General features: G+C 44.5%; 1 protein-coding gene and 1 pseudogene across 3 annotated transcripts in view; one reads left to right on the plus strand and one right to left on the minus strand.

Annotated features, from left to right (window-relative positions):
* The window catches only part of KIF24 (kinesin family member 24), an 82,501-nt gene extending 68,258 nt beyond the window's left edge, over positions 1 to 14,243 (minus strand). The window contains exons 1-2 of one of the 2 annotated variants that reach the window (XM_011980032.1): positions 14,106 to 14,231; positions 4,124 to 4,306 (exon numbers count right to left, since the gene is read on the minus strand). The gene's annotated coding sequence lies outside the window, so the exon portion shown is untranslated. Of the gene's footprint in view, positions 1 to 4,123; positions 4,307 to 14,105 lie in introns of both variants that reach the window. The other variant, XM_011980033.1, reaches the window with a different exon arrangement.
* Positions 3,089 to 4,338, plus strand: LOC105539660 (annotated as a pseudogene). The gene has a single exon (XR_001006085.1). The product of XR_001006085.1 is annotated as a serpin H1 pseudogene (transcript).
* Positions 14,244 to 15,794: the final 1,551 nt, after the last annotated feature.

Below are 15,794 nucleotides of genomic sequence, written 5' to 3' on the forward strand. Positions count from 1 at the left end.
GGGGTTTCACTGTGTTCGCCAGGATGGTCTCGATCTCCTGACCTCGTGATCCACCCGTCTCGGCCTCCCAAAGTGCTGGGATTACAGGCTTGAGCCATCACGCCTGGCCACAACAAATATTTTAAGTGAACAGTATCTGCTTAGATTCTGTTCGTTTAAAATATTTAGAAATGGGCCAGGCACAGTGGCTCATGCCTGTAATCCCAGCACTTTGGGAGGCCAAACCTGGCGGATCACTTGAGGTCAGGAGTTTGAGAACAGCCTGGCCAACATGACGAAACCCCGTCTCTACTAAAAACGCAACAATTACTCAGGCATGGTGGCGCACGCCTGTAATCCCAGCTACTCAGGACGCTGAAGCAGGAGAATCACTTGAATCCAGGAAGCAGAGGGTGCAGTGAGCTGAGATTGTGCCATTGCACTCCAACCTGGGTGAGAGAGCGAGACTCTGTCTTAAAAAAAAAAAAAAAATTTAGAAGTGTTCCATTATCGGCTGGGCATGGTGGCTCATGCCTGTAATCCCAGCACTTTGGGAGGCCAAGGCGGGTGGAACACGAGGTCAGGAGATCAAGACCATCCTGGCCAACATGGTGAAACCCTGTCTGTACTAAAAATACAAAAATTAGCTGGGTGTGGCGACATGTGCCTGTAATCCCAGCTACTCAGGAGGCTGAGGCACTTGAACCTAGGAGGTGAAGGGTGCAGTAAGCCGAGATTGTGCCACTGCACTCCAGTCTGGCAATACAGCAAGACTCTATTTAAAAAAAAAAGAAAAGTCCATTATCTCTACTGTTTTGCCCAAGGCAACCAAGTGATTAAAAGATTCCATGACACCTGCTTATGTGGCCATAGAGCCATTTTCTCTGAGTTTCCTAATTCTTTACAAGTACCATCACCCAAATTAATGGCAACATCCTCAGGGTCCTTACAACTTTAAGAAACCGAATATCCACAATATTGTTACCAACTTCACTCTGAACACTTCATATGGTTTAATAAAGCATTTTATGTAAAAGGCTAATTCCATTATGCCAGCAGATAGTCCACATTCATACTACTTTGATGATCTGATTAAACTAAAATGTACTGAGTTATATTTTATGCTAAGCACTATCTTAGATGCTTTATGTAAAAAATGTTATTCATTGTTAAGTCAGAATTCCATTTTTAAAAACTCGAAGCAAACTCCTAAAGTAAAAATAGTGCTTTCTGGCTGGGCGCAGTGGCTCACACCTGTAATCCCAGCACTTTGGGAGGCAGAGGCGAGAGGATCACGAAGTCAGGAGTTCGAGACCAGCCTGGCCAGCATGGTGAAACCCCTGTCTCTATTAAAAATTTGTTTCAGGCCGGGCGCGGTGGCTCAAGCCTGTAATCCCAGCACTTTGGGAGGCCGAGACGGGTGGATCACGAGGTCAGGAGATCGAGACCATCCTAGCTAACATGGTGAAACCCCATCTCTACTAAAAAATACAAAAAACTAGCCGGGTGAGGTGGCGGGCGCCTGTAGTCCCAGCTACTCGGGAGGCTGAGGCAGGAGAATGGCGTGAACCCGGGAGGTGGAGCTTGCAGTGAGCCGAGATCCGGCCACTGCACTCCATCCTGGGCGACAGAGCGAGACTCCGTCTCAAAAAAAATAAATAAATAAAAATAAAAATAAAAATACAAAAATTGGCCAGGCGGCTGAGCACGTAATCCCAGCACTCTGGGAGGTTGAGAAAGGTGGACTGCCTGAGGTCAGGAGTTCAAGACCAGCCTGGCAAACAGAGTGAAACGCTGTCTCTACTAAAAATACAAAACAATTAGCTGGGCGTGGTTGACGGGCACCCGTAATCCCAGCTACTTGGGAGGCTGAGGCAGGAGAATCACTTGAACCCAGGAGGCGGAGGTTGTGGTGAGCCGAGATTGCGCCATTGCACTCCAGCCTGGGCAACAAAAGCAAAACTGTCTCAAAAGAAAAAAAAAAAAAAATTGGCCAGGCATGGCAGCACGCGCCTGTAATCCCAGCTACTCTGGAGGCTGAGGTAGGAGAATCACTTGACGCCAGGAGGCAGAGGTTGCAGTGAGCCGAGACCGCACCACTGCACTCCAGCCTGGGCAACACAGGGAGACTCTGTCTTAAAAAAAAAAAAAAAGTGCTATTTACTGGTTGTTTTTAGATTGACAATTTCAATGTAAGTTATAGTAGTACCTGTCCTCCGGTTCAGCAACCAGTCCAAAAATATTAAGTGAAAAATTCCAGAAAGGAACATTTGTAAGATTTAAATTGTGCACCATTCTGAGTAGCACAATTAAAATCTCTCACAATACCGGCTCCCGCTTCCTGGAATGTGAATCATCCCACTGTCCAGCCTATCCACACTGCATAAACTGCCCACTCATCAGTCACTTAGTAGCCATTCTGGTTACCAGATCAACTGTAGGGTATTGCAATGCTTGTGTTTACATAACCCTTATTTTACTTAAATAATGGCCCCAACACAAAAGAGTAGTAATGTTGGCAATTCAGACATGCCAAAGAGAAGCCACAGTGCTTCCTTTAAGTGAAAGAATGAAAGTTCTAGACTTAGGAAAAAGCATAACCTATAATAGGGGTTGGTACTATCCATGGTTTCAGGCATCCACCAGGGGTCTTGGAACATCCTCCTCGAATAAGGGGGGATACTACCATACCCTTAAAATCTTAATTTTTTAATTCAAATTGTATTATTGGATTTATTTTTCAGTACTTAGGGGAGCATGGGAGCAAAGGATTGCTTTAAGAATCCTTTCCTCAACATGTAGAAGCCTGATTAGAAAATTAGGGAGAAGAACAAACAAGTCTAAAGCCAGTGGTTTAACAAGATAAATACATGAATAATGCAGCCTGGGCAACATAGTGAGACCCTGCCCCTAAAAAAAGACATGAATAATGAACATATAGGTAACCCTCAGCTATAAGTTGTAAAACTTACATAGAAATAGGCTATAGAAGAGTAGAATCGTGTCATGGCTCCAGAGCAAGACTCTCGTCTCAGCGCCAGTCCAGCCCAACCCAGCCCGACCCAGCCCTCACAGGTCCACCGTGGTGCATGCAAACCACCTCCCAGCCATGCGCTCCCTCCCGCTCCTCAGCTCCTTCTGCCTCCTGGCGGTGGCCTTGGCGACCGAGGTGAAGAAACCTGCAGCCACAGCAGCTCCTGGCACCGTGGAGAAGCTGAACCCTAAGGCAGCCACGCTGGCCAAACGCAGCGCCGGCGCGGCCTTCAGCCTGTACCAGGCCATGGCCAAGGACCAGGCGGTGGAGAACATCTTAGTGTCGCCTGTTGAGGTGGCCCTGTCGCTGGGGCTTGTGTCGCTGGGCGGCCAGGCGACCACGGTGTTGCAGGCCAAGGCAGTGCTGAGCACCGAGCAGCTGCGCGACGAGGAGGTGCACGCCTGCGAGGGCGAGCCGCTGCGCTCACTCAGCAACTCCACCGCGCGAAACGTGACTTGGAAGTTGGGCAGCCGCCTGTAGGGACCCAGCTCAGTGAGCTTCGCTGATGACTTCGTGCGCAGCAGCAAGCAGCTCTACAACTGCGAGCACTACAAGATCAACTTCCGCGACAAGCGCAGCGCGCTGCAGTCCATCAACGAGTGGGCCACGCAGACCACCGACGGCAAGCTGCCTGAGGTCACCAAGGACGTGGACTGCACGGACGGCGCCCTACTTGTCAACGCCATGTTCTTCAAGTCACACGGGGATGAGAAATTCTACCACAAGATGGTGGACAACCGTGGCTTCATGATGACTCGGTCCTATACCGTGGTTGTCATGATGATGCACCAGAAAGGCCTCTACAACTACTATGACAACGAGAAGGAAAAGCTGCAAATCATGGAGATGCCCCAGACCACAAGCTCTCTAGCCTCATCACCCTCATGCCCTACCACGTGGAGCCCCTCGAGGCCTTGAAAAGCGGCTAACCAAAGAGCAGCTGAAGATCTGGATAGGGAAGATGCAGAAGGCTGTCGCCATCTCCCTGCCCAAGGGTGTGGTGGAGGTTCCCATGACCTGCAGAAACACCTGTCTGGGCTTGGCCTAACTGAGGCCATTGACAAGAACAAGGCAAACTTGTCACACATGCCATGCAAGAAGGATCTGTACCTGGCCACGTGTTCCAAACCACCGCCTTTGAGTTGGACACAAATGGCAACCCCTTTGACCAGGACATCTATGGGCACGAGGAGCTGCGCAGCCCCAAGCTGTTCTACTCTGACCACCCCTTCGTCTTCCTGGTGTGGGACACCCAGAGCGGCTCCCTGCTGTTCACTGGTCGCCCAGTCCAGCCTAAGGTTGACAAGATGCGAGATGAGTTGTAGGGCCTCAGGGTGCACACAGGATAGCAGGAGGCAGCTGAAGGCTTCTGAGACACATGGGTGCTACTGGGGTTGCGGGGGAGGTGAGGTACCAGCCTTGGATACTCTATAGGGTGGGGGTGGAAAAACAAACCAGGGTTCCCGTGTGCTTGAATGGACCTTCCCAGCTAGAATTTATTCCACTTGGACATGGGCCCCAAATACCATGATGCTGAGCCCAGAAACTCCACATCCTGTGGGACCTGGGCCATAGTCATCCTGCCTGCCCTCAAAGTCCCAGATCAAGCCTGCCTCAATCAGCGTTCATATTTATAGCCAAGTACCTTCTCAACTGTGAGACCAAATTGAGCTAGGGGTGTCAGCCAGCCCTCTTCTTGTGACACTAAAACACCTCAGCCGCCTCCCCAGCTCTATCGCAGTCTCTCCCAACTACAAAACTAGGTGCTGCAGCCCCTGGGACCAGGCATCCCCAGAATCACCTGGCCCCAGTGAGGCAGATCGAGAAAGAGATCACAGAACGGGCTTCTGGGAAGACTCTGGTCAAGAATGGTACCATGGGGATGAACTTTTTGTTTTTGTTTCGTTCTTTTTTAGTTTTTCAAAGATGGGGAGGGAAGGGGGAACATGAGCCTTTGTTGCTATCAAACCAAGAACTTATTTGTACAATTTTTCAATAAAATGTTTTCTTCAACAACAACAACAAGAAAATAAACAGGCTATAACCAGCTGGGCACAGTGGCTCGTGTCTGTAATCCCAGCACTTTGGGAGGCAGAGGCAATCGGATCACCTGAGGTCAGGAGTTCGAGACCAGCCTGGCCAACATGGCGAAACCCCATCTCTACTAAAATACAAAAATGAGCTGGGCATGGTGGTGGGCACCTGTAATCCCAGTTACTCAGGAGGCTAAGGCAGGATAATCTCTTGAATCCAGGAGGTGGAGGTTGTAGTAAGCCAAGATTGCGCCATTGCACTCCAGCCTGGGTGACAAAAATCAAACTCCTTCTCAAAAAAAAAAAAAAAAAAAGGAAAAAAAGGAAAAGGGGCCGGGCGCGGTGGCTCAAGCCTGTAATCCCAGCACTTTGGGAAGCCGAGACGGGTGGATCACAAGGTCAGGAGATCGAGACCATCCTGGCTAACCCGGTGAAACCCCGTCTCTACTTAAAAAAATACAAAAAACTAGCCGGGCGAGGTGGCGGGCGCCTGCAATTCCAGCTACTCGGAGGCTGAGGCGGAGCTTGCAGTGAGCTGAGATCCGGCCACTGCACTCCAGCCTGGGCGACAGAGCGAGACTCTGTCTCAAAAAAAAAAAAAAAAGGAAAAGGCTATAACCTAGAAATGGCTACAGATCTCCCTTGGGAAGGAGGGGAAAGGGGAGGACCTAAAGTAATTTTTCTCTTTCTACAAATTTAAGTATGTTTGAGCTCAAGTTGCCAAAATGTTGCTGAAATGAGCTTTATTTTACCTGTACCCCAGGATTTTTGCTCGAGATCTCTTTAGACAGGCTTACCAGGATAATGACCCTTCTCCATGTACTTAACTATATCTGCATTGTTCAAATGTGTGCTTTTATTTTTATGCACTGTTTTCTTTGTAGCTACATATTGTAATGTAAGACCTCCCTCCATCCTTCTTAGAAATAGATTAGCTATAATTATTGACATGTCACTAGATTTAAAGGTAACTAACACTAAAGCATTGGTGTAACATATCATAGACATCCAATAAACAGAGGCCCTTAAACTACCACTGCCACCAAACACATTCTTATTCTGTAGGGACGGAGATGGAATTGAACAGCGAGCAAAATACCTACATGGTTTATTTTTTCTATTTTAAGATGTTAAATAAGATTTTTATTTCAAATATCTGTTAGACTACCAAAGCGTTTGTGCAGTAGTAACCATTATAGCAGATTACTAGATTAGGAGGCAAAAAAACCGAGGACTCAGTCAGGCTCTGCTAAGAACCAGGTGTGATACATGGTCAGATTATTTAACATCTATGGGTCTCTGCTTCTTCAAGTTTAAAATTGAAATAATTTATACAGGCATTGACAGTAAAATTAGATATGTTAAGTACTCTCTACAAGTGTACTGATTATACATTTACAGGAGACAGTTTCTGTAATGCACCCACTAAGCATCTGAAACAAAACAGGCACAGTGATCTACCTATAGCATTAAAAAAAAAAAAAAAAGCTATACATGCATACATACTTTTTTTTTTTTGAGAAAGGGTCTTACTCTGTCACCCAGGCTGGAGTGTAGTGGTGCAATCACGGCTCACTGTAGTCATGAACTCCTGGGCTCAACCAGTCCTCCTGCTTCAGTCTCCCAAGTAGCTGGGACTACAGGTGCACAGCACCAAACCTGACTAATTTTTTAAATTTTTTGTAGAGATGAGGTCTCCCTATGTTGCCCAGGCTGGTCTGGAACTCCTGGGCTCAAGCAATCCTCTTGCCTCAGCCCCCAAAGTGTTGGGATTACAGGCATGAGCCACTGTGCCTGTCCTACATTTTATTTTTGTAAGATTTTTTAAAAGGAGTCCTACAGCTAGCCAGGTCAATAGAGATAATCTAATCTGTAGCTGATCTAGCCTATAATATTTGGTCCATGAAGGATTATCTTCATATTTTGCAGTCTGGCTTACAAAGTGTTTCAAAAAATTTTTTTTAAATTTGTTGTACTGTTTAAAAAATTAGGAGCAATTAAAAATATACAGTTCCTGCTTTTCCTGAAAATTAAAAGATGTAGTTACATCGGGCCTGCAATTAGATAAGGAAGTAGTAGACCAAAACAGAGTAGTGGCTGTCCCTTTTAGAAGGGCATACACCCTTCTAATACACTCCATGGTTCTACCTGCTCCTAGTCCCTTTATACGAACCAACTTTATTCATTTACATTAAGAAACCCAGTACCTACTGGCAGTCACTCCCCATTTCCCCCCAACCCATCTAGCCCTAGACAAACACTAATAATGATCACTTTTTTTTTTTTTTTTTTTAAGAGATGAGGTCTCACCATGTTGCCCAGGCTGGTCTCAAACTCCTGAGCTCAAGTGATCCTCCTGCCTTGACCTCCTAAAGTGCTAGGACAGGCATGAGACATGGCACCCAGCCTAATAATAACCAATTTTAAAGAAGTTACTAACAAAGTCACTGGGACCGCTGGACTATTCAAAACTGATACAAGGCCAGGCACTGTGGCTCATGCCTATAATCCCAGCACTTTGGGAGGCCAAGGCGGTTGGATCCCTTAAGCCCAGGAGTTTGAGACCAGCCTGGGCAACAAGGTGAAACTCTGTCTCTACAAAAAATACAAAAATTAGCTAGGTGTAGTGATGTATGCCTTAGTCGCAGTTACTTGGGAGGCTGACATTGGGGAGCACTGCTTGAGCCTGGGAGGCGGAGGTTGCACTGAGCCGAGATTGCACCACTGCACTCCAGACTGGGCAACAGAGTGAGACTCCGTCTCCAAAAAACAAATTAAAGAAACTGATACTAAAGAAAGTCAGCATTTTCAATCAATTTTATTATTAAAACATTTCTATACCCCATATTAGGCATAAAGTCACTAAGAACACAAGAAATTCAGTATTATCAGTGAGAGATTAAAGGGTGAAAAATACAGTACACACTTTTCCCCCTATAAGAGAACTGATTATTTCAAACTCTAGGGATTCTTCTATCTATAGACTACTGATCTCAACAGAAGACAGATGATACTAGACAACTGCTTAAAACAGCTGCTGCAAAGGAATTAGAATATATGATACTTAATAGAATTCTTACGGCAAGATGTGGATTTGGGGATATAAATCATGTAAATTATACCCATTTTTAAAAAGTAGTTTTCAAGAAATTGTTTCTGTTTTGAACTGAAAGAAAAAGTAGTTTCAAGTTTGTTTATGGTTAAGTAGCTAATGCTTTGCAATTACTACAATTCCCCTCAAGAGCCCTACAATGAGTTTACTACGTTTTTACATTTGGTGAAAAGCATGAGCAATCACCTAAAAATAAACATAACAAAATTTTAGAACCTAGTTATCTTAAACCAGTGCAAGTATTACTTTCTCTAAATATAGAGGTTTAATTTTGAAAGACTTCTCAGTAACAGGTGGTAACCAATGTTGGGTTTAAATTCAGTGCTTTATTTTTAAAATCTCGGTCTGACCAAACTGCAGGAAGTTGTCGTTTTCAGATTTTTGTCACATTGCAGTCATAAAACACTTTCAACAAAATATATTTCACGTGTTCAATCAGAAAAATAACTGTTACAATCAGTTTTCGCAAATTACCAAGATGACAGAGATTCTTTCAGTCCCTTTGGGAACTGTCGCCACCATGGGACCAGGAATTATTTCCAAAGGAGTGACATCCAGAAAGCAAAGAATGACTAAAACAGTAATTTCATTCACTGTAATCAAAATTATTAACATGTAATTAATTGTGCTACCTGAATAATCTTCCAAGACTTTTTGTGATAGATGGCAATTAGTATCATCTCCCTTTTTACAAATAAAGAAACTGAGGCACAGATCATTTAATTTACTCAAAACCATGATATAAATTTGTTTTAGAAAGTGATCGGATAGCCATATATTGGCTACATAATTCTATACCACTAGTTTTATCTAATCAAATCTCACATAAGCAAGTGGCTAACTTAAAAGACTATAATAGACGCAGCACCACCCCTCATTGCTGGTGAAATCTCAATTAGTCTCTTTGGTCTGGATGTTATGCAATATTATTAAGTGGGTTACTTCCAGAATACCAATGTAACTTTAGTTCGCCTCGTAGTAAAACAATCTCATGGCTATGTCTTGCAGCAAAAACAGCAAGAATCACTATAAAAATGTCTCCACAGTTGAGCATCTGAACTTGTCAATAACAGAATTCATTATACCTCCTGACAAAATCTGCCCCTCCACTTCTCTTCTTTGGAAGTGGGGTGAAAATACCATTCATGCAGTCACTCAGGACTAAATGAGAAAGCATCCTAGAGGCCTTCTTCTCCCTTAATCCCAAACGTAATCAACAGATCCAGACAATTTAATCTCCCAAATAATTGCCAAATTTCTCCTCTCCTATCCTCATTCCTACCACCACTGCTCTGGCTATTCAGCCCCATATCTTCCACCTATTCATTACATATCTCATACCTGTTCTCCTGGCCTCCAGTTATGCCCCCCATCAAACCATCTTCCAGACTGTAGAGACAGATCACTCTTTTGAAAGCAGTTATAGCAATGCTGCTCCCTTATTTAAAACCCTTCAGTGGCATCTAATCACCTACACAGAGTACAAAGTCCAAACTCCTAAGGATGTCCCACAAATCCTTCTATAATCTAGCCCCTTCCTCGCTCTCCAGTTTAGTCAACTTCTTAGACCATTTTATTTCTCTGTGCATTCATTCACGTTGTGCTCTTAAGCAGCCTCCTCCACTATCATCAAACTTCCCTTTACCTGCCTACCTCTTACTGATTATAACAGCAAATGAGGTCTTTTCTGGTCTCCCCCAATATGATCAGATGTCCCTTTCGTGTCTGCATCATACCTTTAGCATATCTCTATTATTACAGTTAATTATGTTAATAATTATTACATGATAATTATTTAACTATGTCTATTTCCCCTAATAAAGTATAGTCTCTTTGCGGTCAAGGAATGTGCTTGCCCAGGCAGAGCAGCTCACACCTGTAATCCCAGCACTTTGGGAGACTGAGGCAGAAAGATCACTTGAGCCCAGGAGTTTAAGACCAGCCTGGGCAACATACGGATACCCCATCTCTATAAATAAGTAAATATATAAAAATTAATGGGGCATGGGGCATGGTGGCACACACCTGTGGTCCCAGTTACTTGGGAGGCTGAGGTGGGAGGATCACTTGAGCCCAGGAGGTTGAGGGTACAGTAAACCATGATGACACCACTGCACTCCAGCCTGGGCGATAGGGTGAGACTTCATCTCAAAAAAAAAAAAAAAAAGAAAAAAGCAATGTGTCTTATTAGTGTTTTTATATGTGGGTTCTAAAACACTGCCTGGGGCCAGGCACGGTGGCTCATGCCTGTAATCCCAGAACTTTGGGAGGCCGAGGTGGGCGGATCATTTGAGGCCAAAAGTTCAAGACCAGCCTGGTCAACGTGGCGAAACCCCATCTCCACAAAAAATAAAAAAATTAGCTGAGAATGTTGGCACACACTCTATAATCCCAGCTACTCAGGAGGCTGAGACATGGGAATTGCTGGAACCTGGGAGGCAGAGGTTGCAGTGAGCCAAGATTGCACCACTGCACTCCAGCCTGGACAACAGAGCGAGACTCTATCTCAGAAAAAAAATAAAAATAAATAAAACAGTGATTGGAAATAATATTCAATAATTGTTTAATAAATAAATATTCCTACACTATATTAAAACTCTATAAAAGCATTTGATATCATTTGTGGTAACAGGTGGTAGAAACTATTTATCAGGGTAATTTGATTACTTAGGAAAATTGTGACAGGAGATGGTGGTGCCCTGAGGTCACTGCTCCTGGGCACCAAAATGATGCAAGTTTGTATTACTCAAAGGAATTGATATGGACACAGATATGGTCACAGTTCCAAGAGGAACCTTTATCCAATCCTCAAGAAATATTTTTTGAGAGACTTGTATGAGCTGGGCCCTGTTTTATGCACCAGGAATATAAGTGAACAAAACAGACAAGTTCAGCCAGGCGCAGTGGCTCATGCCTGCCATCCCAACACTTTAGAGGCCGAGGCAGGACTGCTTGAGCCCAGGAGTTTGAGACGAGCCTGGGCAACATAGTGAGACCTCATCTCTACAAATAAACAAAATTAGCTGGGCATGGTGGTACGTGCCTATAGTCCCAGCCACTTGGGGGGCTGAGGTAGGAGGATTTCTTGGGCCTGGGAGTCTGAGACTGCAGTGAGCCATGATCACGCCACTGCAGTTCAGTGTGGACAACAGGGTGACAGAGGAAGACCCTGTCTCCAAAAAAAATCCCAAAAAACAGATAAAGTCACTGCCCTCATGGCACTATTATTTTAATGGGAGGAGATAATTAATAATCAATAAGCGGTAGTTTTAGATGATGATAATCACTACAGAAGAATAAAGCCAGGTGCAAGGCTTACTTTACATTGGATGTTCAGAGAAGGCTTCATTCAGAAGGGAACATTTGAGGTGAAACCTAAAATAACTTGGAGTCACTTACCTAAAAATCAGGAAGAATAGGGTTCCACGTGAGCACATTAGCCCAAAGGTGGAAATGAGCATGGCATAATCAAGCCATCAAACATGGACAGGTTGGCTGGCATAGTAGGCGAGAAGGAGAATAGTATAAGAGGAAAGAAAGGTAGGGGCCAGATTATGTAAGGTGTACTGGGCCACATAAAAGTGTCCAAATTTTACTTTTAAGTGAAGTAGAAAGTCATTAGAGGATTTTAAGTGGGGAAAGTATATGCTATGATACATGTCTTTAAAGTTCACTCTCCCAGTTCTGTGAGGAATGGATCACAGCAGGTGGGTAAAAGTGGAAAGAGGGAGATCATTTAGGAAGCTACTGCATTGAACTGACCAAAAAAATGCTGACTTGGAAAAAATGTTTCCTTTCATGAGGGTTAATCAGAATAATGTAAATTAACTGCTAAATTCAGTGTCTGGTATATAAACACTCAACAATATATTATACTATTATTATTAGTTTATACCTACAGAAAACTCTTCTTATTCAACACGATATGAACATCAAAACCCTTGAGACAGTAACTTGGGAGGTATACAATGACCACATACCCAAAGTTTAAGAAGTAGAACTCTATTATTTATTTAACAAAATGTGTTGAGGATCTACACTGTGCAAATTATAAACCGGTTTGCTGAGCCATTATGGGGAAACTAGATTAACAGATCAGTCATCATAGAATACTAGATCTGGAAGGGATCTAGACGAGTTCAGCCCCTCACTTTACAAAGGACAAAAGAGCAGCCCAGAGAAAGAAACTGTGGTTCCCCCTAAACTAAAAAGTGATAGGATCATACCTTAGGTTGCCCCGAGGACACACTTTGAATATCTAAAGATTTTCATTAACAATATAAAACCACAAGTTTTAAATAAAATGCTATCTTAGCAGTACATTAATGTGCTATACTAAGAAAAATGTAATATGTATATAAAGCCCTGGATACAGTGCTTTGTACGGGGTAAACACTCAATAAATGGTTACTACCACTTTCAGCAGCTAAGAAAAAAGTCTGTTTGGTCTTTGGAAGGCTGAGAGCGAGTGGTCTACCTGACATCAACTACCTGACTTGATGATAGTAGAGTCACAGGAATTTTAATCTAATTCAATTCTTTGATTTTCCAGATGGAAAAAGTGAGGTCTAAAGGGGCTAAATTCAGGAGTTCAAGGCTGCGGTGAGCTATTATCATGCTAGTGCACTACAGCCTGGGTGACAGAGCAAGATCTTTTCTCTAAAAAATAAAGAAAAAGCCAAAATCATAATAATAAAGGAACTAAATGACTTGCAAAGCCACCCACAGTGAATTAGAGACAGAGACAGAGCCAAAGCCAACCTACATATAGTGGGTTTCCACTATATATCACAGATCTGCAGTTTAGCAATAAGGTAGTGTTTCAAACTTTTATAAAAGGGTAACAAGAACATAGCTGCTGTACTGAACTTTTTCACTCCTTTTATTAAGGCCACCAGTGAGCTATGAATTTGACATAAGGAAGAATCACACCAACAATCAGACTGTCAATATATAATCCATGAGTTAACAACGAAACAGTCTTAGGAACGCAATTCTATCATGGACACCTGATGAATAGATGAGAGTTCACCTGAGCAGCTGTTATATGCACTTCAGTAGAGAGACTACAAAGCCTCTCTACTTGTAGAATACAAATACAAAGAAGATACTTTAAAACATTTTCCAAAGCACACTTAAAATGTGACAATAGCTGCCGGTCACTAAGAAGCTAAACGGAGATAAACTCTCTCGGCATACAGCAACAGAATGGTTTATTTTAAGCAAAGACTAAAAGGAGTCTAATAAAATTATTGGGAGACCAAGGCTAAAAGCCACAAATGCAGGAAGAGTTGTAGCAACCAATCCAAAAAAGTTTAGCCTTTCACAAAGAGTAGAAAGGCCCGCTGCTGTGGACTTTCAGGTCCTTTTGCATTTAAGATTAGGGTGGCCTTCCCCTAGCCTCGAAATAAAAAATTGTCTCTGAAGCGGAGAGACAACGAGGCAGGGCATGAAGAGGAATCCAATCTATTTCTTGTAAATTAAATTCAACTCAACAAATATTTCCTGAAAATCTACTATATGCAAGACATTGTGAACGATGCTTGCCTTACCTTAAAGGCTTCAAAATTTTATGGGATAAGGGAAGAGAATGGGCTTCCCGGAAGTACACAACCCAAGGCCGAACAGAAGCGCCGTAAGAGAGGTGCCGCACGGTCAGGGTTATCGGTTCAAAAGCAAGAGGACATTGGGACTCAAGAGTTTAGTCTCCCAAAGTGAGAGAAGTGGCATTCAAGATAATTGCTGAAGAAAAGGCAGAGATATGGGGATGAAAGGTAGGAGAGTGGGCGAACTTTAGGAAGAACCAAGAGAGGCCAACTCCCGGTTCCTTCACAACTGCCAGTTTCCTCCCGCGCTCAGCGGACGTCACGCGCACCCCTGTCGGAGGGCAGGCGCCACGGTTCCGGACCAGACCTACCCCTCCTCTATTCTCCCCGCCCTTTCTCACCTCGGTCCAAACTCCTCGGTCTGCCCTGTCTGAGAAGAGGAGAAGACAGTGCCGTCGGGAGTGAGCTCCAAGGCCCGCAACTTAAGAGCCCTGTCAACCCGGGAGTCACCGGCGGCGGCCAGGCCGCATCTCCATGGCAACGCCACCAAGCGCCAGTTCGAACGCCCGCGCTGTGGCCCGCGCGTCGCCAGTCCCGCACCACCCACCAATGGGCATCCAAGGAATCGGTTGACGTTCGTTGACTTTTCCTCTAGAAGACCAATCAGAGGTCTGAAGAAACAGCGGGCGTAGTTCTCAATTTCCGACTTTCAGCCAATCGTTCGGCTTGAGGGAAGATCTCGCGACGTTCTCCGTGTGAGACAGGCACCCTTGAGGCGGGTCGAAGAGCCTTCTGCCAAATTCTATTGGTAGTCCCAAGCGTAACCAGGCTCTTCTGATTGGCCGGTGTACTTCCAATTTCCGTCCAAGATCCGCCTCCTGCCTCCCTCTGCTTCTGGTGAGTATGCTTAGGGTCCACTTGAATTTAGTTCTTAGTGGAGGAAATGAGCCTTGGAGCGATGGGAATCTGCCTCCGGTCTCTGCAGGGCCCGAGATGGATGTGCCCTCCTTCAAGTTGGCAGTGAGGTGTGGGCAGGCCAGGTCCCATCCGCTCTCAGGACCTCAGTTTTCCTGTCTGCACCGGGAGAAGGGAGGTTCCCTGACCCTGTGAGCCTTGGTTGCCCCCGTCCGAGTGGGGATGGGATGGGTCGTCCAAATCCCAGAGGCGGGAGAGGTCCAGGTTTAGGGCCCAGAGGCCCTGGCGCCGAACCTGACCCTCCCTGGGCCTCAATTTCACTTTGTTGTTACCTGTTAAACCCCGCCTGCTTTCCAAAAGAGATTTTATGTTTTCTAATTACTTCAATTATTGAATGGGTAATATCGTGGCAGTTATCGCAGACGTAAAGAAAGTCGAACGAGAACCCCACCGCCTTAAAAAAAAACAAAAAAAAACCTGAATGCCGCCGGGCGCAGTGGCTCACGCTTGTAATCCCAGCACTTTGGGAGGCCAAGGCGGGCGGATCACGAGCTCGGGAGATCGAGACCATCCTGGCTAACACGGTGAAACCCGGTCTCTACTGAAAAAAAAAATACAAAAATTAGCCGGGCGTCGTGGCGGGCTCCTATAATCCCAGCTACTCAGGAGGCTGAGGCAGGAGAATGGCATGAACCCGGGAGGCGGAGCTTGCAGTGAGCCGAGATTGCGCCACTGCATTCCAGCCTGGGCGACAGAGCGATACTCCGTCTCAAAAAAACAAAAAACAAACAAAAAAAAAAACCAATGCAATCAAATTGTCAAATGTAAAACGCTATTATAAAGTCGAGGTTAAGATGAATGATGTTAGGAGTCAGGCAGACCTACATTTGAATCACTACCCAGACATCTCTGAGCCATAATTCCCTTTCTACTCCTCTGAAAAATGGCAGTAATGCCTCAGCAGGTTGTTGTGAAGATTAAGTGAAATAATGAAGGTAAAGCACTTGACACAACGCCTGGCAAGTAGTAACTTCTTAAAAAATGGTAGCTATTATCTTTATAATAAGAACAGGCAAATACACTGGTCAGTGGGTTGGTGTACTTACTGTAATTGAGTACCCAATTTTGACCAAAATTAGTCAGTTAAGGGAAAAAAGGTAATTCTTACTAATAAG

The sequence above is a fragment of the Mandrillus leucophaeus genome, unplaced genomic scaffold (assembly GCF_000951045.1).
Source record: "Mandrillus leucophaeus isolate KB7577 unplaced genomic scaffold, Mleu.le_1.0 Scaffold208, whole genome shotgun sequence".
In the NCBI taxonomy this organism is placed as follows: Eukaryota; Metazoa; Chordata; class Mammalia; order Primates; family Cercopithecidae; genus Mandrillus; species Mandrillus leucophaeus.